The sequence below is a fragment of the Carettochelys insculpta genome, chromosome 2, assembly GCF_033958435.1.
Source record: "Carettochelys insculpta isolate YL-2023 chromosome 2, ASM3395843v1, whole genome shotgun sequence".
Taxonomy (NCBI): Eukaryota; Metazoa; Chordata; order Testudines; family Carettochelyidae; genus Carettochelys; species Carettochelys insculpta.
This window is the reverse complement of record NC_134138.1, coordinates 277,229,898-277,243,191: the sequence shown is the minus strand read 5'-3', so window position 1 is coordinate 277,243,191 and position 13,294 is coordinate 277,229,898. Positions and strand designations below refer to the sequence as shown.

Below are 13,294 nucleotides of genomic sequence, written 5' to 3'. Positions count from 1 at the left end.
ATTATGCACCCAGGGTGAATGACCTAACAAGCTAGTTCTTGCAAGAACATCAGTAGTTCAAGTGGGACAGGAAATGTCTATGCATGATAATAAAATCAAGACTAGAAAGGAATCTTCACCTTTCTCACCTTTACTTTGTTCCAAGTTCCAAATGGCCCAACTGCTGGGGATGAATGAACCAAAAAGCAGAAGTGAAACAGGTCACAAAGACAGCAAGAAGACTGCGGTCATTGAAACAATTTTGATGTTAGGCACATTTATTCTACTTCCTGGAATACACCACCTCCATGAATTAGGGAAATACGATAATTCCCATTTTACAGATTGGCAAACAGAGAACCTAAGAGAAGGCACAGAGAACCTAAGAGGCAGATATCTAAAGGTACTTGGACACTTCAAAAGCAGGGTCCATCTTTAATTCCCAGCTAAGTGCAACTGTAAATCCCACGAGACACCCGCCATTATCTTTAGGGTCTTCGACACCTTTGAAAAAACCTGGTGTTCACTGACATGGCCAAGAACACAGCCAGTTTTGGTAGAGCACAGCCTTGAACTTAGAGCTCTAAAGCCCAAGCAAGCAACCCAGCCATTGAATCAAAGCACCTGAGTGGTTGTAGAATGAAGAGATTTCCTTAATCAGGGTTAGCATGCCAGCCAGGAGGTGCATAACAGTTTATTCTGCCTTCTAGTTGGGTATGGCTGAAGTAAGCAGTCAGAGATCTACTAGATCCACAGAAAACAGGAAGCTTTACTGGGCTGAAATGGACCATTGCAAAACTGGTGGAAATTTCAGGTTTTTGGTTAAATGGTGCCATTTTGGACAGCTTTTTGTTCTGCACCACTTCCCACACGAAGTTCCCTCCGCTTTCAAATCCCAGACATGCTTCTGATCTATGTTGTTTGCTTCAGAAATACCTTCTTCTGAACCATCAGAGAAAAGGCCACTAGAGGCAGAATGAAGAAGTTTTTAAATCCTGGTACTGCCCCAAAATTCTACACCACACGCTGTATTCAGAAGAGAGCTCCAAAGAAACACTACATTGCTAACAGCTTTTGTAATCAGTTTTTGCTTTCATGAGAACATAAGAATGGCTGTACTGAGTCAGCACAAAGGTCCGTCTAGCCCAGTATCTTGTCTTCTTGACAGCAACAATGCCAGGTGCCCCAGAGGAATGAACAGAACAGATAATCATCAAGTGATCCATCCCCTGTTGCCCTGTCCCAGCTTTTAAGAAACAGAGGCTAGAGACATCATCCTTACACATCCTGGCTAATAGCCATTGATGGATCTAACCTCCATGATCTCATCTAGCTCTTTTTTTGAACCTTGTTATAGTCTTGACCTTCACATCGTCTTCAGGCAAGGAGTTCCACAGGTTAACGGTGCCTTGTGAGAAGAAGTACTTCTTTTTGTTTGTTTTAAACCTGCTACCTATTAATTTCATTTGGTGGCACTAATTCTTGTGCGTTATGGGAACAAGTAAGTACCGCTTCTTTACTCAGTTTCTCCACACCGCTCCTGATTTTCTCATAGCCTCTTTTCTGAGCTGAAAGTCCCAGTCTTTCACTGGAAGGCTCCCAAGTAGCTCTAGGTCTCAAAATTAGTCATGGGTTGATGCCACTTACATAGTAGATATTTCAAGTAGCTTTCGATGCAACATACAGGATATGAGAGCTTGCTATAAAACATGATCTAATGAGGTACATGGGGTAAGGACAGAATTTCACCTGGAGTCCCCAACTCTGTTGGCTCAAGTGGTTTCCCCAGTTATTTAAATAGTGTGTGTACATGGGCGAGGCCAACCACGGGTCCCTGTGTGGGTGCGCTCATGGGAGAGCTAAAAGCAAACTGCAACGTTGCAGTAACTTAGGAGGACTGAACGTCACCAGAGAGCTCCAGCAGTTACACGGCCCCTCTGGGCAGAAGGCTCCCAAGACTCAGTTGTTATCTCCTGGAAGTTTTGTTGAATCCATAATGCTAAAGCAGGCCTGGCATGCCCACCCTGCAGAAGTGTGCACCCGTATTAATTCTGCGCCAATGCTGTGCCAGCCACGGACCACGACATTCCACATCAGAGCTGACAACTTCCCTGCATGTCTGACAGGCGGTGCACATTACCGTGTTCATCTGCATATAACCACGAGCCCTGGCATTAAAAGCTGTGTTGATTTAGCACCGGCTAAAGGAGTCAAACTGGCCACCTTAAAGAAGGAAACCCTCTGCTGATCTGCAGGAGAGCAATAGGGCAAGGTTCCCCTTCGCTGCCTTGTCAGCATGCTTCGAGCCGAGCTTCAGAGGACGGGCCCTGGAAAATGTCCTCTAGGGCAGTGTTCCATGGATGGGTGCCAGTCCCTGAGATCTCCCTGGCAGAGTTTAGGAAGGCAGTGAGCCCGCCCCAGTATAACAAAGGTTAAGGAGCACTGCTCTACTGTGTTGGTGTATTTCAGTTTCTGTGGCCCACAAAGCTGTCACCAAGTAGCTCAAAGCTCGGTGGTAAGTGAGACCTAGAATCCATATCCAAGTCCTCCCTTTAAACTCTCCTCACAAGAGCCAAACATCCATCGGATGGGAGCTGCCTTTAATCCCAGCTAAACAGACGGACGGTCTTTGGTAATCTTCTCCTTTGGGATTTGCACTGCCCCCCCTCTCCCATCCCAGGTTGGGGACTGGCAGCATAGCCAAGTGGTTAGAGCAGTGGGTTACGACTGAGGCAATCCTGCATTCAAACCCCTCCTCACCCAGGGGTCTATCTTTCCCCCCACCACCCACCAAGATGAAGTATAACAGCTATGCTCAAAAACACCTTACAAGAAACAGGACCCTTGGAATGCCTTTAAGACAGAACAAAGTTTCAGACCCAGTAGGAGTAGGGTCATACACATGTATAGAGGCGAGGTGACCCCTCCAGTGGCAGAGATTAGAATTAGGCTGGGCAAACCAGCCAAATAAAATGGTGGCGTGACAGGTGACAATATGATCAGGAAAGGCCTGGTATAGGGGCAGACTAATCTTTCAATGGCCTCACAAATCCATTCTTCCATTTCCTAGATGAGAACATCATGGTTTCATAGCTTTCTTCGGATAAAACTGCTCGTGAAAAAACTTGGTGTTTGCGGTTACACATACGCACCTCTGGCTAAGCCTATGGGAGGCCATACCATCTTTTTGTTGAATATTTCAAGGTACTAACTTATTCAAACACTGAGCTTTGGATTGGTCAAATGCCCAAAGTCAGAGCAGAACCCAAGTCCAACTTGCAGCCCTGTGTCCCACTTCATTTATTTCAAGAAAAGGCCCCTTGCGGTGAGGCATGACTCAATGCCTCCCACAGAAGAGGGCGGGTGAGATCACGGGGGGGCGGGTTACGACATAGATTCCAGAGGAGAGGGTAATGGAAACTTTAATATGGCCTATTAATGCCCGGCAGGAGATGCTGGGTTAAAGCCTAGGCTTGCCTTTCACTCAAGTCCATAACTCACTCAGTTGGCAGTGAAGATGCAGGCTAAATGCTGAAATAAGATGAACTCAGCAGGACCGGGTAAGTATTATTATGGACCCAATGTTAGTTAAGGAGGACTAAAGATCAGGTTGCCAACAGTTTTCATGATCTTGACCTATTGAGTTTCGTATACCTAAGGTATAGCTCAGCAACCGTCAGCGCGGGTGCCAAGGGTGGCAGGCGAGCCAACTTCTATTTGCATGTGAGGCAGGAGCTCAGCCCCACCCTCCTCCTCCATGCAGCCGGGAGCTTGCTCAAAGCCTGTGGCTTAACAAAAGCCCAGCTAGTGCTACCACCCACCTACCACCTAACCAGTAAAGCTCTGACTCTTCATTTATTTATTAATGGAGCTGTTGTAAGTAGGACTATTTATGACTTTAAAAAGTATGACTATAAGACTGTAAGAGGTCACTATAGGACCATGAGAGAGTTCAGAGACGAGCTAGATAAATTCATGGAGGTTAGGGCCATAAAAGGTTCTTAGCTAAGGGGTGGGAATGGTGTCCCTGGCCTCTGTTTGTCAGACACTGGAGATGGATGGCAGGAGACAAATCACTTGATCATTGTCTTTGTCCTCCCCCTCTGGGGCACCTGGCGCTGGCTACTGTCAGCAGACAGGATGCTGGGCTAGATGCACCTTTGGTCTGACCCAGAAATGGTCATTCTTATGTTCACCAGCACGTGGACCGTACAGAGCGGTCAAAAGGACGAATTTCAGCGCTGCGCCTCGGAAAGGTTGCTGACCCCTGGTGCGGACGCCAGTGAGTTTAGCATTGCCCAGAACTGCTCCCAAGAATGGGCAGTACTTTCTGCAGCATCAGAAGCAGTTTCATTTGAAGTCTGGTGCATCAAACCCAGGGGAGAAGTTGGGTTTTCAGATTTCTCGCCCCAACCCCCCATCAGGGAGGGGACAAGAAGAAGCCCAAGACCACTGGTTATTATTGGATCTGACAAAAAGAGTTTTGCAAAACCCAGGTGTTTTCTGTGGCAGCATTCGTGTTATTTGGACAGGCTTCTAAAAACAACCTTGGGAGGCAAAATGATGCCCACGCACTGAGCTACCGCCACCCCCTTTAATACAGGAGTGAAATCCTGGGCCCACTGATGAAGCTCCAGCAGTCTTAAAAGGGAGGAATCCTGGGCCCTGGAGTTTAACGAGGAAGTTACAGATCTCAGAGCTGGGGGAGAAGGTCAAGTGGAATAAGTCAGCAGGACCACAGGGTGCTTAGTCAGTGGTTTCATTCCCAGAGCTCTGCACATGTCATTGACGTGCATGGAGGAAACACAACCTGTCCAAGCTGGCAGCTCTCACTTCGCACAGTGAAGAAAGCCTGAGGTGTCTAATTATGGAGTTAGCGGGTGAAACCCTTCCAGGCAGCATCCAACTCCAGTACACAACTTCTGTGGATTCACTACGGAGCCCGCACACCCAAGTGTGGGTCACAGTTCTATGGAGCAGCACCTAGACCACTTACAGAGAGAAACTGAGTCTCCTCTACAGCATTAGCTGAGAGTTAGGAGGTTTATAGCTCCAACTGTAGAGGTGCCTGCACTAAGCGCCACCTGTTTCAGGTTCAAGTTCACTTGTTGGGGGTTACAACTGCATGGAACATGGATGCTCTCCACGAGCTGGGATGTTGTGGGCAGATTGGAGGAGGGGGAACCAGAATTGCCAAGGGACTGCAGGTAGGAGGGTCAAGATGGTATTTCAAAAACAGGGGACTGTTTTCTTAGCACTCCGTGAGGTACCCATCCGGCTGAGGAGCCAATACTACAGCAGGTGGCGGGTACTGGCCATGAAGCAGGTGAGGACGCCTTATGCTCCCTGCAGTGGTCAGGTTGTTTTGGCTTCCTGGACCCTGGTTCCCCACCCATCTTGCTCCCCCCTCTGCAGGGGAAGGGACCGGGAAGCACTGAAAGGCCCCTGGTCAGGAGGGGTAGAAAGAGATGGATGTGTGATTAGTAGCCCTCTCTTATGCAGGGACCCCTCCTGACTCTGGTCCTAGAGCACACCCTGGTCTGCTTTGCCTGTGTAACTGCCCACAGGCAGACTCAAACGTCAGACCTCTGGAGCTTAGAGCACAAGCCTTTACAGTCTGAGCGAAAAGTCTGGGGTCTCTCAGCTAAGGCTGTGGCAGAGACTCAGGGTCCCTCTGTGTAAGTGGTCTGGGTGCCATTACACAGGCCTGGGACCTACACCCCCTAGGTGTCAGGTATCGGATGGGTAGTCATGTCAGATTGTATCCACAACAACAAGGAGAAATCCCGTGGCATTTTATAGACAAACAGATTTATTGGAGCACAAGCTTTCGTGGCAAAGACCTGCTTCACCCAATGCTCTTAAACATCGCCAGGGATGGAAAATAGCTGTTCCTGGTATCTAACCTAGACCTCCTGCAAACTGAGACCTTGTTCCGCATTCTGCCCTCTATCAGGATGGAGAAGCAGCCCCCCAGGAACCAAGCTTCAGGTAGTTAAAGGATATTGTCAAATTCCTTAGAAGGCTCAAACCAGGTAGGACTTGGACCCATACAGCCCAGCTTCAGATGCTGATGCTTTAACCCTGAGGCCCCCAGCCCTGTGACGGAGGCTTTGCTTACTCCACGACCAGCCTGTGGGGCTTGCTCAGGCTCTCTGACATGCAGTGAGGGAGTGGGGTAGGCACTTCTACCCAGCAGAAACGGGGGGCAGTTCCTCTGATGGCTTATGCCTTACAGGGCACATCTGGGCTTCCAGCTTCAGCCGGAGGGGGACTGACACCCCAAACCCTGTCAGGTGCCTCCCACGGGGCTGAAGCCCCAGCAGACAAGCCCTGGCTCTCGAATATCCAAGGACTGTCAACACATGACCCCCACAACCCCAGAGCATTGCGAGACCCAGCACAAAAATCTGCACCTGGCAAAGCGGGTCTTTGCCCACGAAAGCTTAAGCTCCAGTTAATCCCTAAGGTGCCACAGGACCCGGGCAGGTGAAACCCAGGCACCGAGGGGTCAGTCAAGGAGGGGCTCTTTCTAGCAGTGGGGGGGGGGTGAGTGCTCCTTGGGTGTTGTCTTTCCTCCCCCCTTGTAGACTCCACACCACCCTCCGCAGCAGAGGCGCACAGCAGCTGCTGGGTGGCTGCAGCAGAGACTGGGGAGAGAGGTGGGCAGGGAGGGTGGTCCTGACAGGTGAGACCACGTGCACAAGCCCTGTCTGTTCCCCGAGCTGGCCAGAGCCTCTTCCTGACTCCAGCACAGCCCTACCAGGTCTCTGAGCCCACACACTCCAGTAACCTTCCTGCCCCCCTCCCCCCCATAGCTTGGGGACCTCTGTACTGCATGTACATTGGTTCAGTCATTCGTGAGCTCCGTTCTGCATTACCACCTTGCCCAGCCGTTGTATCCGTGGAAGGCAAGGAAATAACCCGCCTTTGCGTCCGCACCCGCACCCTGCACTTTATTTTTTACTATGTTGAAAGAGAGAATAAAAGGCACCTGGTTTGGATGTCGTACAGGGCAGGCAATTTGCCGTTTAAATGAGGGGCACTCCTTGTAATACAAGACGGCTGGCAACCCAAGCAGCAGCCCATGGGCGCACGGAACCAGGGCCCAGCCTTTGTGCTGAGCAGCAGAAGGAATGGATTCCCGTCCCACCCTCTTCGAGCCAGGCCCACTCCCGACTTGGCCCCTTTACTGCCCTCCCGGGGTAGCCTTTGAAAACAACCCTGCTCTTGAAGACTGGAGAGAGACAGATCCAGTGGCCCTAACCTACAGCAATTAAGTTTGGGCCATGTCCTTCCACAAACAATGTACTTTGGATCAGGCCCGAAATGACTTTTCTCCAGAGAACATGGCCTGAGGCTTAGAGAGAATAAGAGACCACCATGCCCAGGCCAGGGAAACCAGTTCAGAGCAGGTCAGCATGTTCTGCCAGGACAGCTTGTGGAGAACTAAACTCCGGGAGACCAGTCTGGCTGTCCGCAGTCGCTTGGCCACACCCCCCTGCCCCTCACACCACATCTTGCCTTCCCTGATGTCCTTAAAATGGATCCAGGTAAGGTAGGTGCCAACCTTCTGGGCAGCGAATGCCAGATTACTGGACAGGTGCCAGCCATCTGCGGGGCTGTGATCTCTGCCACACCCTGGAATCCACCAGCAGGGGCAGGGGAGAACTACCCAGGCCCTCTCCAGCTCCCCTAGCTGCCCTCTTCTGCAGCTCCAGCTCATACTCAGCTCTTACTCTTACTATTGCAGACTGGGTCAAAACGTGGCTCTCGACCTGCATGCTGCTCTTTCACAGTTAAAGCGCTGGCCACACAGCCCAGCCTAGAATCACAGAACTGGAAGGGATGTCCGGAGGTCATCCAGTCCAGTCCCCTAACCTCATGGAAAGGCCAAGCATCCCCTAGGACCATTACTGACAGAGGTCTATCTAACCTGCTCTTAAACACCTCCAGGGATGAAGACATCCAACCTACAGCCCCCACAACTCCAAATCAAGACCATTACTCTTCATTCTGCCCTCTATGAGGCCCAAGAACCTCCCTCTTTGGAGCCAAGCTTCAGGTTGTTAAAGGCTGCTATCAAATCCCCTCAAAAACAACCCAGGTGAGACTTGAACCCACAATCCCCAGCTCCGGAGGCTGATGCCTTATCCATTAGGCCACTGGGTCTGTAGTACAGTCTTAATTTCCTCCACTACAAGCCTGAGGAAGGAGCTCAGTCTGACAGAGAGTGGGGTAACAACTTCTACCCAGTAGAAGTTGGGGGAGGCCCTCAGGGCTTATGCCTCACAGGGCACACCTGGGCTTGAGACTTCAGCAGCAGGAGGGCTGACACCCCAGACTCTGTCAGGTGCCTTCCACAAGGCTGAAGCCCCAACAGACAAGCCCTGGCTCTCAAATATCTAAGGACTGTTAATCAATTTGGTCACCCCCACAGCTCCAAAGCATTGCGAAAGCTGGCACAAAAATGTCCATGAACCAGTAACCTGGCATCTGTCACCTTTACACCCGTGTGCTTCAAAACCATTCTCATAGTCACCCTCACGACACTTCTCTGAGGCCGGGCCTGTTTTACGGACAGCAAATGCAGGCCTCCAGAATAAGCAGCCTGCCCACGGTCCTGCAGGAAGCCTGCATCCTGCGCTTCAGCCCAAGTCCTAAGCAAGTGTGTTCAGCTGCGGGCAGCCTGTCCTCTGTGATAGGTCAGAGCTGTCCACTTATCACTGATATTGGCCCCTGAGTACAGGACTGTCAGTGCTGGTCCCTGTCTCCTCCAGAGGAGGATGAGGCGACTCACTATTTAGACAGGAACTCATCAGGTGTCTGCCCAGAGCCTAGCACAACAGGCCACTTCATGGCTTGAGGAGGCCGCCAAGAGGTCCTGGACTACAAATAAAGTCAGTGCCACCTCACGAAACATACCAGTGCTTTGAGAGGCGTTTCCGGCTGCTGTTGTTCACCGACAGGAGACCTGCCTTCTGCAACTCTCCAGCAGGGCTTCCAATCCCTGCAGGCTCATTCGGGACCGCCCATGATGAAACTTGCTGGAGAATGACAGCAATTGTGCCATTTGCAGCGTACCCAGCACCCTCCCCAGAGCCTCTCCAGTGTGACTAATAAGCCTGGTATGTGTTTTTGCTCCGCCAGGGAGGCTCCACGCCTGAGCTGAACACAGGGTTCAGAATCTGGCTCTGCCAAGTTCATAATCCCAGGTTAAATCGGTGCCTCCAGCGGGTCTGTCGCGTTGGCTACAGAACCAAGTTCCAACACAAACAAGCTCCGGTCCCTCTGCCTGGAAAAGGTGGCTCCCAATAGATTCTTTCTGCCCCTGTCACCTGGCTCCTAAGAGATCTCAGGCTCCTACTTTACCCTTGTGACATTGCTGAGGTATCTCAGTTCTCTCCAGGTGCTTCTGTAAATTACATTCCCCAGTAACGCCAATATCCACCCAGCTGTCCAATCCTTGCCCTGCCCTCCCCTTGCTCAGAAAGCAGAATGCCCATACACCCAGCCTGTGGCAGACACGCTCAGGAAACGCCCTGGTCTCTACCACCCCAGGCATAATTAAAGGGCTCCCCATGCTCAAAAAGATTTCTACTGCATATCCCCGTGTCTGTTTCACCCCTCCAGATCTGCCTTAAAAACCCCCTCCTGCAATATGGTCCTCTCAGGACAAGAGAGGCCAGCTTCCACGCACACCGGTGGAGAAAAGAACTTACTTTACAGAAGATGTACAATCATGTTTTCCTAGGGCTGCTGCAGCTTCAGTTCCTCTGGGCTTCTGAGCGCTGATTTACTAAGGAGTCACAGCTCACCACACCCACAGCTCCCTTCCTCCCTCCCACAGCAAGTTGCCTATTTTGCTGACAAAGTTCGAGGCCTGTGAACCGGGCAAGAGACACAGGGCCAGAGGCAGAATGACAAAACCCAAATCAATGCAAGCGGGGCATCCGCTGCTCTTTGCCTTTGTTCTCTCGTTGCTTGGAAACAAAAGCCCTGTCTCCCCAGCACAATGGGTCAATTACTGTTATATGTATGGGCATGTAAAATAGGCCTGTGATTTAAAAATCGGGGGACGAATTCCTCTCCTCTATGTTACACCCTCAGCCTTGCCACCTTGAATGGCTCCAAACTATGTAGGGCCCCTTCTTTGGGTGGATTTCTGGGCTTTCCACCGTCTTTTGCATCATTTACCTCGCTCAGCAGTTTTCACACTTGCCTGGCTTCATAAGGACTGCAGGAGAGTCAGCTCAAAGCACTGGAAAATAGTACCTATTTGACACACACTGTGCCCCTAGCACTGCATTTAGTGTGTAGTAAGGTACGTAACAGATGTGCCCTGAGTATCCCACAGTGTGGCACACAAGCACCTTCGTGCTGCCTGTCACAGTGTGCAGCAATCAAAGGGGGTTTTTTAAACCACACCTCCCCTCCCACCTACCAGAGCCCTGGGCCTAAGAGGCCTTTGGATTTTCTAGTCGATTTCCAACAGCATGTTCAGGCTGCAAGCCCGCCTCAGGAGTGCTGCGAAGCAAAACCCCAGGCTCTGACCCCCCAGACGCTTCGATTCACTGGCTGGCCTCCCCAGCTGTAGGATTTCAAGGGACTGTACAGCCACTGGAACTTATTAACACAGGAGATTCAGGGACAGGGCTTTTTCTTTTTTTGTGCTGGTACTATGTACCGGCACCTCGACTGCACCAGTCATGGGATTGGCTTGGGGTGGGAGAGGCGGGGCCCGGCCGAGTACTAGAGCCTCCTTTTTTCTTTTTTAAAAAAAAAAACAAAAAACTGTTCTGATCAGCGCATACCTGATACATAAAAGAGAGTGGAGACAGAGAGCGATTGTTCTATTGGCTTGACTTACCCCAGCTTCCCCGGAACTCCATGTTTTTTTCCTCAGGGCCCAGGCACTATAATTCACCGTCCATTTCTGCAAGGGTGACGTGCAGAGCCTGGGTGTGCAGAAAGCTTTTCCATATAAGGCCTGTGTGTTTATACACCCTGCAGAGAACAATCTTATAAGGCAAGATGGGTCCCTTTTCCTTTCCAATCTACTACAGGTTGAATCTCTCTCGTCCCACAACATCCATAATCCGGCACAATTTTAGTTAGCCAGCTGACCACTTATGAGTGTGCCCAAGTTTCCTCTGGTCCCATACAGTTTGTTTCCAGCCACCAGTCCTGGCTGTCAGTGTTCTGTACTGTTCTTTAGCTGTAATTTAGCCCTAAAGGTCTTCTCAGAGCTCAGGAAGCAGTTGGAGTGTTGATAATGTTGCTAGCCAATATTGACCTTCCATGGCGTGGCAAGTTCTCTTGTTCAGCACCAGAGGATACCGGACTGCAGAGGTTCAACTGGTACGTTCTCAACGATAGCCTCAAATTTAGCCCATAAACTTAAGGCGAGCTGAAGGGGTTTATGATTAAATGCCCAGTTCCATGCCAAAGATTCTAGGTCTTAGTCTTGTCTCTGTCATGCGTTTCCTGTTAAGTGACTTGACCAAGGTTACACTTGTGCCTCAGTTTCCCCCATCTGTAAAATGGGGAGAACAGTTCTTACTAAAAGGTGTGTGAAAAGATTTCATTCCAAGGGGCAATGAGACAGTAAGGCATTGTGGGTAGCATGGCTCTTTTGAAAGGTGAATGTGCTTCTTTTGGCCTTCTCAGGAAGTGCAAGGATGGAGCACTGGAAGCTAATTTTGCCTTGGACCAACTGCTAGAAACTGCTTTTCAAATATGCAGTTGACATACTTGGTGGGGCTTAAGGGGAAGTCACATTCCCTGGTGGTATCCCACCCAGCAGAAGTCATCTTTCTGTGCAGGTGATTGATTTATTTACAGCTTATTTGCATTCCATATTTGGGCTTATTTTGTGCAGGCACCACATCAACATATCTCTCTCAGGTAGGGCTGGGCAAAGATCTGAACTTCCAATGGCACAGCCACCTGGTACTTTTAATGAGAGACTCTCACTATTCTTCGCACAAGCATGGCCCATCCCACCCCGTCCACAGGGGTCCTAGTCTCCATGTCTGTAACAGCAGATGCTAGGAGGACACTGTTTCTCCAGAGCTTCAAGAACTCTGGAATCATCAAGTGCACTAACAAACACATGTGGCCAACCAACTCCTGCATCCTTGTTTGAATTCAGAGACAAACACGACACAACACCAGTTCGCCTGTGGGCCCACACTTCCCAGAACGGCCTTGCTACAGCTGACTTCTGACTTCGCATGGGCAAAGCAAAACTGCGTAACCCTGTCACGGGAGAAGCTGGGGAGCTGGAATCCATAAATATGAAGACCCCCTCCCCCCATGCCTTTCTCCCCTACCTTTATCCCGAGGGCTACGTCTACACGTGCACCCAACTTCGAAATAGCTTATTTCGATGTTGCGACATCGAAATAGGCTATTTCGATGAATAACGTCTACACGTCCTCCAGGGCTGGCAACGTCGATGTTCAACTTCGACGTTGCTCAGCCCAACATCGAAATAGGCACAGCGAGGGAACGTCTACACGGCAAAGTAGCACACATCGAAATAAGGGAGCCAGGCACAGCTGCAGACAGGGTCACGGGGCGGACTCAACAGCAAGTCGCTCCCTTAAAGGGCCCCTCCCAGACACACTTTCATTAAACAGTGCAAGATACACAGAGCCAACAACTAGTTGCAGACCCTGTATATGCAGCATGGATCCCCAGCTGCAGCAGCAGCAGCCAGAAGCCCTGGGCTAAGGGCTGCTGCCCATGGTGACCACAGAGCCCCGCAAGGGCTGGAGAGAGAGTATCTCTCAACCCCCCAGCTGATGGCCGCCATGGAGGACCCCGCTATTTCGATGTTGCGGGACGCGGATCGTCTACACGTCCCTACTTCGATGTTGAACGTCGAAGTAGGGCGCTATTCCCATCCGCTCATGGGGTTAGCGACTTCGACGTCTCGCCGCCTAACGTCGATTTCAACTTCGAAATAGCGCCCAACACGTGTAGACGTGACGGGCGCTATTTCGAAGTTACTGCCGCTACTTCGAAGTAGCGTGCACGTGTAGACGCAGCCCTGAAAGGGTGATAAGGGGCACTTCCCCCAAGGTGTCTCTTGAAATGTTATGCTAAAGAATCTGTTCCACCATGTATTTAGCTGCCACGCTCTGGAGAGGTCTGCTCTGCAATAAGACCCCTAGAATAGCAGAATCTTAGGGCTGGAAGGGACCTCCAGAGGTCATCGAGTCCAGCCCCTGCCCAAAGCAGGATCAATCCTACTAAATCATCCCAGCTGGGACTTTGTCAAGTTGGGACTTAAAAACCTCTAGGGATG

At 50.6% G+C, this 13,294-nt stretch overlaps 1 protein-coding gene and 1 non-coding gene across 8 annotated transcripts in view; both read right to left on the bottom strand.

Annotated features, from left to right (window-relative positions):
* ALS2CL (ALS2 C-terminal like) overlaps nt 1-13,294 on the bottom strand; it is an 81,169-nt gene that overhangs the window by 47,426 nt on the left and 20,449 nt on the right. Inside the window, exon 1 of one of the 7 annotated variants that reach the window (XM_074985267.1) lies at nt 9,702-9,755. The exons of the other annotated variants lie outside the window; for them this stretch is intronic. The gene's annotated coding sequence lies outside the window, so the exon portion shown is untranslated. Of the gene's footprint in view, nt 1-9,701; nt 9,756-13,294 lie in introns of those variants that run through there. 7 annotated transcript variants of the gene reach the window in all.
* TRNAR-CCG (transfer RNA arginine (anticodon CCG)) lies at nt 8,079-8,151 on the bottom strand. The gene has a single exon. It is a non-coding gene; the product is annotated as a tRNA-Arg (tRNA).